The following is a 13,048-nucleotide window of genomic DNA, read 5'->3' as shown; positions in this document are numbered from 1 at the left end:
ATGTATATAATGTAGCTACAATACAAATATAGTTTTTACTTTGGGCGGACTATTTGTGCCAGAATGAATTAAATAAATACATTCATGAATAAATACATTTTTTAAAATTAATTAATTAATTAAAAGTGAAATGTCAACATAATATTAAAAAGCAATTTATTTTCCGCATAAAATTATTCATGTCCTCATTTCATTATTGCTGGACCTGTAGGGACCGGGCAATAATAGTGTTTTCTACTCTTGAGTGACTGACTCATAGTGGTTTCGTGTTTCATTGGGCGCTCCTGCTTAAGGAGATCTGCCAGACAGTGGCAAATTTGCATATGTGATTTAGTTTTTCCACAGTTACTACTTGTTTGCACAACCACCACCAGGTGGCAAATGTGAACACTCTAATCCATTGCTGTCTGAAATACTTGCAACATACGCCAAAACGCCAAACTGCTTAGCTAGCTGAGTGTTTATGGAATGTTTTAATGTGTTAACGAAAACGTTTTTTGTTACTGGTAGTGAGGCTGGCAGTACAGATTGTACATTTTTTTTATTCGGAATTACTGATAATATATATCAAGGTTAAGTGATTCAAAACAAAATGTATTCATGCAAAGAGTCAATGAGCGATAAGAATGCAATATTGCCTGTGGTGGTGGGGCTGGGCCACACTGAGACGCCACTGCTCATAGTTACCATTCAGGATCACTTTTCGTAGTCATATAAGCAGGAATTATGTTTAGTAGACCATACATATTTTGAGGACACATTACTGTAGGTAGTAGCCTGTTTTGGACACAGGCTAGGGTCTTTTGGGTCTCCCTGGCTGTGGGAGGTAACAGGCACAGCTGACACCAGCCCTCTCTGCCCCTGCTTCTGCTTCCCCTAGGGCCAGTATTAAGACTTGACCTATGACTACAGCCAAATTGTCAGATTCAATCCTTCTAACAACACACTTGCTGTATGTCCACGGCAGAGTGAAAAGGCAGCAACAATGAGAGGAAACACCATAATTCTAGAACATCTGGACGAAGGGTTATGTGCTAAGCCAATAACAGCATAAAGGCTGTGTATTATTTACAATGTATAATGCATAACATTCTTCTCAACACACAAAAGTCACATCTTTACCCCTAGCAGGATATCTATGTGTGTGACAGCCAACAGTTAATTTGTCCAAGGGTAAAGGAGAACTATTTTCTCTGTTATGTGAATCACAAAAGCATGAAACGAAGCAACATTGCTGCTGAAATTATCCACTGCACAATGAAAAACCCTGAGCTGATAGTGGTCCCTTTGATCTCCATCAATCCTATGTTAGGTTTTTTACGGAGACAGAAATTCCCTGTGGGAACCAGTCATGGAAGGGTTTTCATATAATCAAGACAGAAATACTGTCAGTTTCAGAGACATGTCCAACAGTTAGATAAACTGCTCTCTCAGTTATATAAACCAATCAATTTTGTCCTCGAGTCAAGCATGCTTATGTCACATTAGGCAAGAGAGGGGAAAATAAATCAAAGCTAAAGCGATAAAAAATCCAGAGACAGAAATGATTGCTTTGTTCAAAAAGTGATACTGCTTGTATTAATGATTAATAACAGCAACAACAACAACAACAACAATAATAATAATAATAATAATAATAATAATAATAATAATAATAATAAATATTAATGATTCATTTGTAATGATTCTATTATTTTAATTTTAATTTACAGATAAGAATTCCCAAGATGTTTTATGTTCTGGCTAAATAAACCTGACTGAGGGAAAAGGCAATCAAAAAAGGTCACTTTGTGCTTGTGTGCGCTGCGTTTACATTTGCGTTTAGTATTCCCCTTGTAAAGCACATAGTTTGAAGGTGAAATGTATGCATATAGATTATAATTAAAGTAGTCTCAGTCTGGTGGTAAAGGGAATATTTTTCAACATATTATATTTAAAATGAATCCACTAATAATCAGGGTGATTTTCATTTTCATTTTTTACATTTATTTTTATTTGCAGTGTTCCTTTCCATCTCAGTTTAGATTTATTTTAGTTATATGAGTTTTGCTTTCAAAACATATTTTTGATTGCAGTGAAAGTTTGCTCGCCTAATATATACAAATGCAACTCTATGGACAATAGGAAATCTTATTGAGCTGACTGGCCAAGAGAAGACCATCCAAGATTTCCTCTGAGGTCATTCCTATCTGCAACCCATATCCCCAAATAGAGGAATGTCAATGACACTGTATGAGGCTGTCAGAATATTAAACACACTCATCAATAATATAATTTCACATAGCACCATTAAATAAAAAATATAATATTAGGAAGCTCAGGCCAATATGTTTGGTTTATAACTATTTCCCCAGACACACAGCAACAATTCTATATTAAAGTGCCACTGCCTATTAGAGTTTTAATAATGAATGAAAGTGCCTTTGTTCAGTGACAACTGACAGAGGAAAAAGGCAAATGCTCGCTTTGTATTCCGTGCGAGGAGCCCATGTTTGGCAAACCGATGCTCTGATGGGAGAATTACGAGTTCTGATCACAGGTCAGCACTGATGTCTTGAACAGCCTATTAAAAAATAAACCTGATAACCTCAACATTTCGATCCAGGAAGGCTATAGAAAAGCAGGTGGGATTAGCCAGTCTTCTTTCAAATCGGCACGTACATGTGAATCTGCTGCATAATTCTGTAGAGAGGTTGTCTATTTCTTGTCTAAGGGAACAGAGGAGGAACCTTTACATGGGAAGATGCAGTCAATTTGAAGTCAAATGTGGGGGGAGGGGGCATTAGTGTTTTCATTCAACTACTTTACTAGCCATTTTTTATTTTTATAATCCTGTGACCACATAAGGTACCATTAAGATAGCATTTCCGAATTGTGGTCAACACATGCCAGATATATGACATTATTGTGGTCAACATTTAACCCCAAAATCCAATGGATTATTAACCACTCTTAACTCAAGAACAAAAAAATTATGATTGTAAGATATATTGTAAAATCGGAAGATACAGTATATTTTATGAAATATTATGAAATAAACTTACGTTTATAGTTTGTCAATGAACACAATCTACTCTGCAATTGGTAACATTAGCTTCCAATCACAACAATTATTTTCACTCGGAATGTATTCCTCTCAGTCTCCCTGTCGAATCATTGGATTATGGATCCGAATAACAGAAAACCACCTGCCTCTTCTGAAGGAAGAAGAAGAAGAAGAAGAAGAAGAAGAAGAAGACTTGCCCTGGTGACAGTGACTAGTACAGAATCTTGTGTTTTATGCACATTGTGGGCTCTAGAGGTTAAACAACTGCTTTTCTTGAACTGAGAGAAAGACACTACCTGAACTATCAACTTGAAAAAAAACATCTGTGAATCAAACTGGCCAATACACATTTGGCTGATGACATTGGCCACAATAAGAGTCACTATTTCAGATTTTTAGAAAGCATTCTGTTGATGAATTAAAGCAAGAAACTATTAATAAATGACAGATTTATCACACATACTAACCTGTGCTCAGTAAGCATTGGATCTGAGGAAGGACAATGTAGGTTTTACTCTGGAAGTCCAAATGGCCTCACATGCTGTATATGACCTATCCTGGGGGTCCTCCACCAAATGTGGAATAGCCATAGTCACAGCAAGCTGCTCTCAGTCAGATGCTGATTATATCACACTCTCTTAAAGTTCTCAAATATATATGCCCCCTAAAACTAATATAAAGCACGGTACAGTACAACTGCAGTACAGAGGTAATCCCCTGCTGTGGAAAATAAGAGGAATGTGTTCATAATGGCTGCTGCTCTGCTCAATTATTAACCATGCACTGTACAGTACTGTACAAGCTGTACTGAGATGCCAACCCTGGTGTATTGTAGACTCAGAGTATACTTACTATTTTTTGTTATATTGTATCAGGGAAATATTTTGCATTTGATCTGTTATATAAGGTGTGATACCCCTGACCTACAGACAGTGTGTAATCATTTATAGATGCACAGCAGATTTACCAGGGTTAGTTCAACTGTGAGTTTATATGTCCAATCAGAACCATCCATCCATCCATCCATCCATTATCTTAACCCGCTTATCCTGATCAGGGTCGCAGGGGGGCTGGAGCCTATCCCAGCATACATTGGGCGAAAGGCAGGAATACACCTTGGACAGGTCGCCAGTCTATCTCAGGGCACACACACCATTCACTCACACACTCATACCTACGGGCAATTTAGACTCTCCAATCAGCCTAACGTGCATGTCTTTGGACTGTGGGAGGAAACCGGAGTACCCGGAGGAAACCCACGCAGACACGGGGAGAACATGCAAACTCCGCACAGAGAGGCCCCGGCCGACGGGGATTCGAACCCAGGACCTCCTTGCTGTGAGGCGGCAGTGCTACCCACTGCACCATCCGTGCCGCCTCAATCAGAACCATGTGTAATAATATACAATAACAATATTCATATTATTATGAATATAACAATACACTAGGCTATTTCTGTATGCTGACTCTCTTGATTTTTCCCTTGTACTGTAGACTGTTTTGTCTGTTTTGCTCTAACTCTCCTTCATCTCCATTGCACCCTTGTTTTTGGCATTGGTGCCCTACCTTTTGGCCATGGTACCCAATTCCATTTTTACTTGTTAAAGGTCAAAGTGGCCTTGCCATAAAAATGACTAAATAAATTGTGTGTTAATATAGCTTGCCTGGGCATTGTCCATGCAGGACACCGCTCCCACAGCTGAATGATTGTTCCCTGGGGAAGATGAAAAGTCCATCATTTTAGGGCTTTAATAATGTTTAGAAAATTGGTAACAAAAAACATTTAAGGCCAAAGGACAGTAATAAAATCAAGATAGAAATTAGGTAAAACAACAGCAGTAGAAAACGTACTAGCTACTGTCAATCAGTATGAGCATTCAAAAATAGAATAAACTTCCAACATTTATGACTTATTTTTTGGAGCCATTTTTGTTGATAAAAATATATTAGAAACCGCTTCCTTCTTGAGCATTTGTGGTCGCCTAATGACATTAGCCTATGTGGCTATCAGTAATTTGAATTTACCTACTGTATACAAACAAAAAATGCAGAGAAAAATCCTGCATGAATATGATCTATTTATGCCAAAAAATACTGGACAGAGAGATATATTTTCAGGCTGATTATAACATTCCAACAGTAAGATACATTATACTGCTCAATTATATAGGCATGAACTAATATGCTACATACAGGAATGTGTAATGATTACTTGCTTAACACAAATGCTAATGCTTTCTTCATTTTTGTCTTATGTTGATATTACCTTTATTACATTCTGATTATTTAGCTGATGCTTTTATGCAAAGCAACTGACAGTTTATTCGACTAAGAACAATCCCCCCTAGAAAATTGTGTTTTATGTTTTATTTTGTTTGTGTATTTGTGTTTCTCATGTTTTATTATGGGAAGCACTTTATTGTTATAAGCATTTTATTGTTTGAAAAAAGTACAATTTAAAAAAAAGCTTAATTGATTGATATGTGACAGATAAAGCAATATTTTCACTGAATCAATTCTTAGATGGCAGTCATATTTAATTGATTTTATGTCAGCAACACTGTATGCTATAGTTTCAGTAAACCATGTCCTTCTGGAGCGACTTTCTGAAAAGAAAGCCCTCACATTGAAAACAATATATATATATATACAATATAAAAACAATATATACCTAAGAATAGAATAACATACTTGCCTTCCCTATTTCACCTTTTATATTCAAGCATGATTACATTATTTTGTTTTGATTTGCTTCAATTAATATTTCAGATGCCCTTTGCCCTTTCAAAATGTCTTTTCCCTTTTCAGTTTAATTAAATATAAAATGTCCTCTAAGAAGATTATATCCATTGAAGCATCAATGCATCTGAATAAAGTGCATGTTTGGTGGATCATACTTCAGTCTTCAGCAAACAAATTGAATACACTGACTGCAATGCACATATCAATTGATATGTCCCTTTGTGCAGGGGTACTGGTGTAATCTATCAACATCAATTTGCAAAGTCAAAGAGGGAACGTGCAATGCCATATTGAATTAGCATCACAAAGCTTCTCTTTCCACCACATGTCCAAGTAATTGAAAGCCAACACCAAGATATATTCCCATAGGGCACTGTCCGACTGCAAATATGAGTAAATAAATATATCATTCCAAGCCATCTCTCAGAAAAATATGCACACTTTTCACATTTTATGTATTTATGTTTTCAGGGGCACAATCTAATACTCAGAAAGAGACTACAGCAAAGCTGACTAGATTCCTTTGGCAAGTAACATTCAATTTTAACACAATTATACTGTATTTGAATTTAATACCAGCCTCAATCAATTGGAAGCCTACATAAACTACGTATGTCTTGATTCAACTGCTTTGTTCCGTGTCTATGTGATCTGAATCTGTCTGTTACTGTATCTGCTATGTAGTACCATTAGTTATGACACTGTGCTATTGGAAATATTACTCATTATATTCTTGAGCACAGTGTCCTTAAATCTTCATGTAGGTTTATTTGGTTTACAGAGAATGGTGTTGTGTTTTAAGAAGTCTTCTTTTTACTTAGCAGGTCATTCAGGCTACAGTTTTCAGTTTGGTTCATGCATTTGAATCACTGTTCTTGTGAAAGGAGTGTGATTAGGTAACTGTGGGAGTATAAGCAGGAATGATCCAAAAAAGTTTAAAAAAGACAGCACAATAGAAGACTTTTTTGGTCTGTGTAAAACCTTGCATTACTCTGTGTACTTCTACATTGTGAACGTAATTCACTCTATATCACACTTATAGTGTAAACCAGTATGCACACCACAAAACATGCCAACTCTTGAAGTTCAGGTGTCTTTTCAGTTTCATAACACACAGAAAGAAAGAAAGAAAAAAGAAAGAATGGAAAAGAGAACGATTTATGCTAGATACATTTCATTTACTGTGCCTTCCTTCAGCATTCTACAAAATATCTTACAGTATATTATAATATTAGATATCATGCACATTCAAAATAAATAATGAAAATGTGCAACTGATATATACCACTGAATTCAATTCTATTCAGCTTTTTTCCACAGACAGTATGCAGTCAGCATTCACCACAAGTACAGGCACTAGAATCAAATGTGTGTAATCATGCATTCATTTAAGAGTGAAATTCCTCATTTAATACAAGAATGACAAAAAAACTGTTCTGCCAAAATCACACTGAACTTATATAACACATGCTACAATCCATCCACAACGACAGAATGTACTGTACAAACACTTCTTGCCAAATGTTAAATATAGTCCTTTAGTTGAAATAGTGTTACCCTCAAACAAGCTGTATGTATGTGTTCATTTCACAGCTTCTGTTGAATGTTGTGCATGGAGAAGATCTACCTACATCAACTAAATCGCGTCAGATTTACAAGTAATGCTATTGCTAGTAATGCAGTTCTGAAATACAGAAAAATTCTGAGTGACAAGAGCTCTAACTGCTCAAAGAGTATTAGTAAAAAAATTCAAGACCACTGCATGGTGGCTTTGCTTTACTCACTGGATGACTGTGAAGACGCTGAGGTCAGGGTCGCAGATGTCCATCACTAACGCCTGGGTCTTAATCGTCAGTCTACGCTCTTACAGTCCAGGAATAAGGTTCCTCCTTCTGCCACCCCCCACCCCCTTCCACCTGTCCATTCCTATCTGATCCGAATGTTTCAGTTTATGGCCCTGAGTTTCGTCCTGATCATCTGGGCCAGCTTGGATAAACAGCCCCGACTCTTAGCTGGATGGGAGTGGGCATCCTTGGGGAGAACTCATTCCTTTTGCCTCGATAATGAAACGGGTTGACCTTCCAGGTCAGCAAGCCATCATATGAGAGGGATCGATGCTGAACAGCTGCACGCGCCCTAACATGCAACGCTGACACGTCAACAAGATTGCCAGAGAAGAGGAGAGGAAAAAATCTGGATATCTTGTCAGAGTCAGTGTTTTCCATCACTTCCAGCACAAAAGGACAGATTTCTCGTGAAGGGACGGAAACCCAGATATGCCTGTGTCCCAACGCTCACATTACAGTACAGTACAGTTCATACCGATTTTTAATTGCTCCTGTCATCAGGGGACAGAGGCCTGTCAACCTGCTATACAACTTTGACAAGCATGACACACTGTAGATATGTTTCTGGTCACTTACCACACCTGCAATGATAAAGCTGGATTTCAGCAGTGCAAATAAGGGGTGGGCATATGGGGGTATTTGGAAGCATCTACTGATCTCAGCACTTTCTCTTACTGGCCCCCTCCAGTGGTCGAAAGTGTTAAAATCTGCTTCACTCACTGATACTAAAATGTTACTGTCTTCTCATTTGTTTTATATTTGTTTATCATTCATAACTGTTTAATTGTTTCTGCATTTCTAATTTAACATCTATTTAAGGTACGTGCAGTAGCATAAGTGGAATAAACAGCTGAAAGTCAGGTTGTCCTCATGATGTATGCACATCAGGGGTGGGAAGGGCAGGTAAACCTCATGCTACATCACTACCACTGGAGAGTGTGTGTGTATGTGGGTGACTATGTAAATACACTTGTATGTCCTTTGTGTATATTTTTTAAGAAAGAACAGATAGTTCAATACAGTCCACATGACCGTTTCTCTTGATAGTATTTGTATTTAGTTGTTTGTATTTAGTTAGCTAACTTTAGCTAAACATTAGCTAGTGGTGACACTAGCTACTTCTGTGAACAGCAGTAGATTTCAGTCTGTTCTAACTGTTAGCCTGCCAACAAAATTCTGTAACATAAGCACGCATACTTAAACACATCTCATTGTCGTTTTTAATTTTATCAGCCATCTCAAGTCTTTTGAAAGTCTGGGAGTCATTTGGATTTAGGTAGGAGAATATACTGGTACAATCTCCTGAAAATATGAAGCAGTAACGTTAGCACATAACATAACATAACAAATACAAGTAGATAGGCAAGGTATTTGGCAAAAGTGAACACAGACACAGGTTGCCAGTGTATCATAGTAATGCCTGAGCATGTTTGTTTTATAATATTTTCAAGGTGAAAATCCTGCATAGTATGCTTTTAACGTATTTTTTATCCATAAAATGCAAAGCTAAGATTCTCAACAAGCCAACCGTCACACTGTAACACTTTTTCTGATGAAGAAAGTCAGTCCTTGGTGTTAAAATATGGGTGGGGTTTCCAAATCAATTTCCCAGATAAATATTTGATTTTAATTTGAAATATTGTCTTTTCTTTTAATGGGCTTTGTGAATGGAACATGATATATACATATACAAGAAATAGACCTAACATTTCCGTCATAAGTAATTCTAATACAAAATACTCAGGAATCCTGTAGGGGTGAGCGAGTATGGCATTATCTGTATCTGTATCAGTTCAACCAAGTATATTATCCATACTCCGTATCCATACTCTCATTTGGAAGTAGGCCTGGTGTAACCCAGACAGGGTCGTTTAAACAGTCTCCGTACTACATTGCGATTTGCAAGGTAGCACTCCAAGACTTTCACCTTTACATCCAGTTATCTGTCACTTCTGTATTTTTTTTTTTTTTTGCCATTCAACTTTTTTCTTTTTTCTTTGATAAATTTTGTTTCAGATTTCCCCCCATTTAGTAGCCAAATATACCCTATCTGTTCCAATCACCCATGTTGCTGTGGAAACACTTCAGCGGCCCCGTCGCTCAGCGGCCCGGGAGGATCAGGATATTAGAGAGCGATACGCCTTCCACGAGCCGCATCGTCGCCAGTTCCGGCGGGTGCTGCGGCAGCAGAAATGCAAATACTGTACATAATACACAACGCATATGGGGAGAAATGTGTATTGTGCAGCTACGCACGATCATTCTGCACTGATCAAGCTGTTTTATTCTGATTAAATGCTTGGCATGTAAACACACACCTTTAATCAGGTCCATTTATTCATCGTGCATTTGTCAACAGTCCATTCGGAATTGGAATAAATTATTCGGAATGGATAAATCGTCTTCATGTAAGCACGGCTGTTGATTGACAGTGAAGGTAGCTAGCAAGTGATCCTTTTTTGCCTGCCACACACAGCTATTAATGTTGGTGTATATGTATCTGGCTTTATTGAACTGAATGAAACAGTCAGATATCCAATGCTAGAGAAATTGAAGATTAAGCTAGGCTTTTAAAAAAATCTAAACATTTATTAAAAGCACAGCACTCATATCGAGGGAAACTTCTACCCTACTACTCTATGGTTAAAGCTCAGCCATTATAATACACTGTATGGTGAAAGAGCTAGGATCATAATGATCATAATAGACAATTGACAATGGAGATGTCAACGTTATGCTGTGTCATGCTTAATAATAAAGTTGTGTTATACTTAATAATAAAGCTGAATATGACAGTTTAATTTCAATGGAGAACAAAAACTTGGACTATGGACTATGGTGAATTACTGACAAATGCATAATCATTGTTGAAAAGGGCAGGGCAATAGGTTGCTGGATTGTCATAAGACACTGACAGTAGCACCGTAGTGTGGTGTAGTGTAAATATGTAATGGGATACATCCAGTCATGTGGCATGACACATGCCCCTGGGCCACAGTGCTGTCGCAATGGCCTGATTTTCCATGACACACACACACATACGCACACATACACACTTTAAAATTGTGCAGTCTTGTTTTGTAGACCCGTGTCAAATGAGATAAACTGATCTGCATGCACCAATAAGTGAAGTAAGTAAATGGGTGAAATAAAAATATTGCTGGAAACACAAATATTTTCCATCTGGAAAGCTCTTTAATCCAAGGCTATTTCTGGACGGACCAGGCCTGAGACGTGTGGGTTGAATTATTGAAAAGAACATTGCATGAATATGGACAAGAAATGTTCTGCACAGACTTGGGACATGACCTGTGAAATATCAAGACATAGAGCGGCTGATGTTACGTAAGAAGGCACGTGGCTCACGCTGACAGCGGTAGATTGCCTCTTAAATCTCCGTGCCAATTTTAAAGTGCCATGGAAATGACTGGTTATCTGCCTATCTGTCCGAATTGCACTGAGCATTTGGGATACTTTAGCCATATGCAAGCGAATGAGTACAGACATATTTCACTGCAGAAAATGCCATCCTGTGAATTTAATTCCCAGACTTGCTGCAAAAGTAATCTTGAAGACACGTGTTTTCATCAGATTGCGGCTTCTCTTGGGGTTTTAATTTTCTTTTCTGTAACCTTTATTGCCTTATTCCTGTCCAACTGCAAGCATCCAAATTTTGTAAGGTTTGTTAATAGTGCATATTTTGATTTTAAAAACCCATTGTTTTATGAAGGAAATTCACAGTTCCCAATGAATATGTTTTGGAATCAAAGCATCACATTTTAAATAAAGAAAATCACAAGAATGACAAGGAAGGCCATGGCTCAACACAGAACATAATATATTATTACATTATTTACCAATAACTTAAAGAAAGTTAAGAAATCTCATATTAAAAACCATGCAAATATATTCTCTGCCATGTAAATCAGGAGATATTAATAATACTCAAAAGATTGTCTCCAGTCCATAATCAGTGCTCAATTGTTATAGTCTTACTCCCTCAGCACGGACATCATTGAAACCATCATAAGAATCCAGCAAAAGGAAAAGGAAAAAATTACTTTCTAACTCAGTGAACCATTTTCTAATCCCTTGGTTTCTTTATGAAAGAAAATTGGCAGAATTCTAAAAGCAATTTTAAAACCGCTAGGAATTGTAAACATAGGAGAGGAAATGCAGTTCATGATGATTGAGAGCAGTTTACACCTGGTGCAGACGGACAAATTAATTCCTGGCCGCTGCATCCCCTCAGTTTCAAATACAATACAAAACATTAGCTTTGCACTTACCTCGTCTAAAGCTACCCAATTCTGATTTTTATTGATTAATTAATTGTTGTTGGTAGTAGTATCACAAGCTCATTATTGTTGACAGACTGTGACTGTTTAAGCTTATTCACTGTGATTACACTAGGGTGACCAGATGCAAACAGTCAAGTGCAAATAAGTCTCGCCCACTAGACGTGCACAGTATAATATGAATAACTAACTAATGTTATTACAAAATAATAATTACTGTTATAGGCATGGCCATTGGGAGGATTTAAAAATGTAATTAAAAATGAAATAAATCTGCCTTTGTTCAACCACATGATATGTCCTTTGCAATCTTGGAGTTTGGCAAAATGGCAGGTCGTAGCTTGCTACCACAGTTGGCTGACGTGTATGAATGGGAATGGTGCACAGAGTGACACATTCCTATTATCTCAGCTGTAGCGGCTTTGTCTGTCTGGCAATCATCTTTGGGTATCATTTCTATAGGGTATTTCTATATCATATCCATAGATAACTGGATAACTGCACTGAATGCAACCCGGAATCCCACTGAATCTGGAACACAAACTGAAAATCCCCCACTGTTCTGGGGTTTACACAGCTAACACAGTAATCCTGCTTTGTGATACAGATCCCTGGACGTTTGTTTCGGCAATGCAGCATTCCGGTATGGCTCGCATGTAGGCCTACAGCAGCGCTTCAACTTGTAGCCTATTCTCCTCCATGTGAAACGGAAAATGAGTTTACCAAAAGATGCACAAAGCTCTCTGAGCATTGCCTGGGACCGGTCTCACCCAGGCATATGTCATTTGCCATTCTTGGTTGTAACTGCATGTTCATCTAATTTGGCTTGTATTCATCTTGAGATAATTCTGACTAGCTTCAACATTGTGTCTTGTTGATGTTTTTTGATTGAAGATGATATGAGGTCATGTGTGGAGAAGAGGAGGAGTAAGTGCTAGATGTCCAAGCAGAGATTATTATTGGATCATAACTGAAATCGATCGTTTCATGTTTATGCGGATTAATATAAACTTTCGTTATTTTTCTTCAAAATGTGGTACATCATCTCAATACGTGGGACAAGGTCTAAAAACAGGAACACCTGGCAACCCTAAATTACACATGTCTAATTAGGA

The sequence above is a fragment of the Conger conger genome, chromosome 3, assembly GCF_963514075.1.
Source record: "Conger conger chromosome 3, fConCon1.1, whole genome shotgun sequence".
In the NCBI taxonomy this organism is placed as follows: domain Eukaryota; kingdom Metazoa; phylum Chordata; class Actinopteri; order Anguilliformes; family Congridae; genus Conger; species Conger conger.
The sequence above is the reverse complement of the archived record's forward strand: the minus strand, read 5'-3'. Positions refer to the sequence as shown.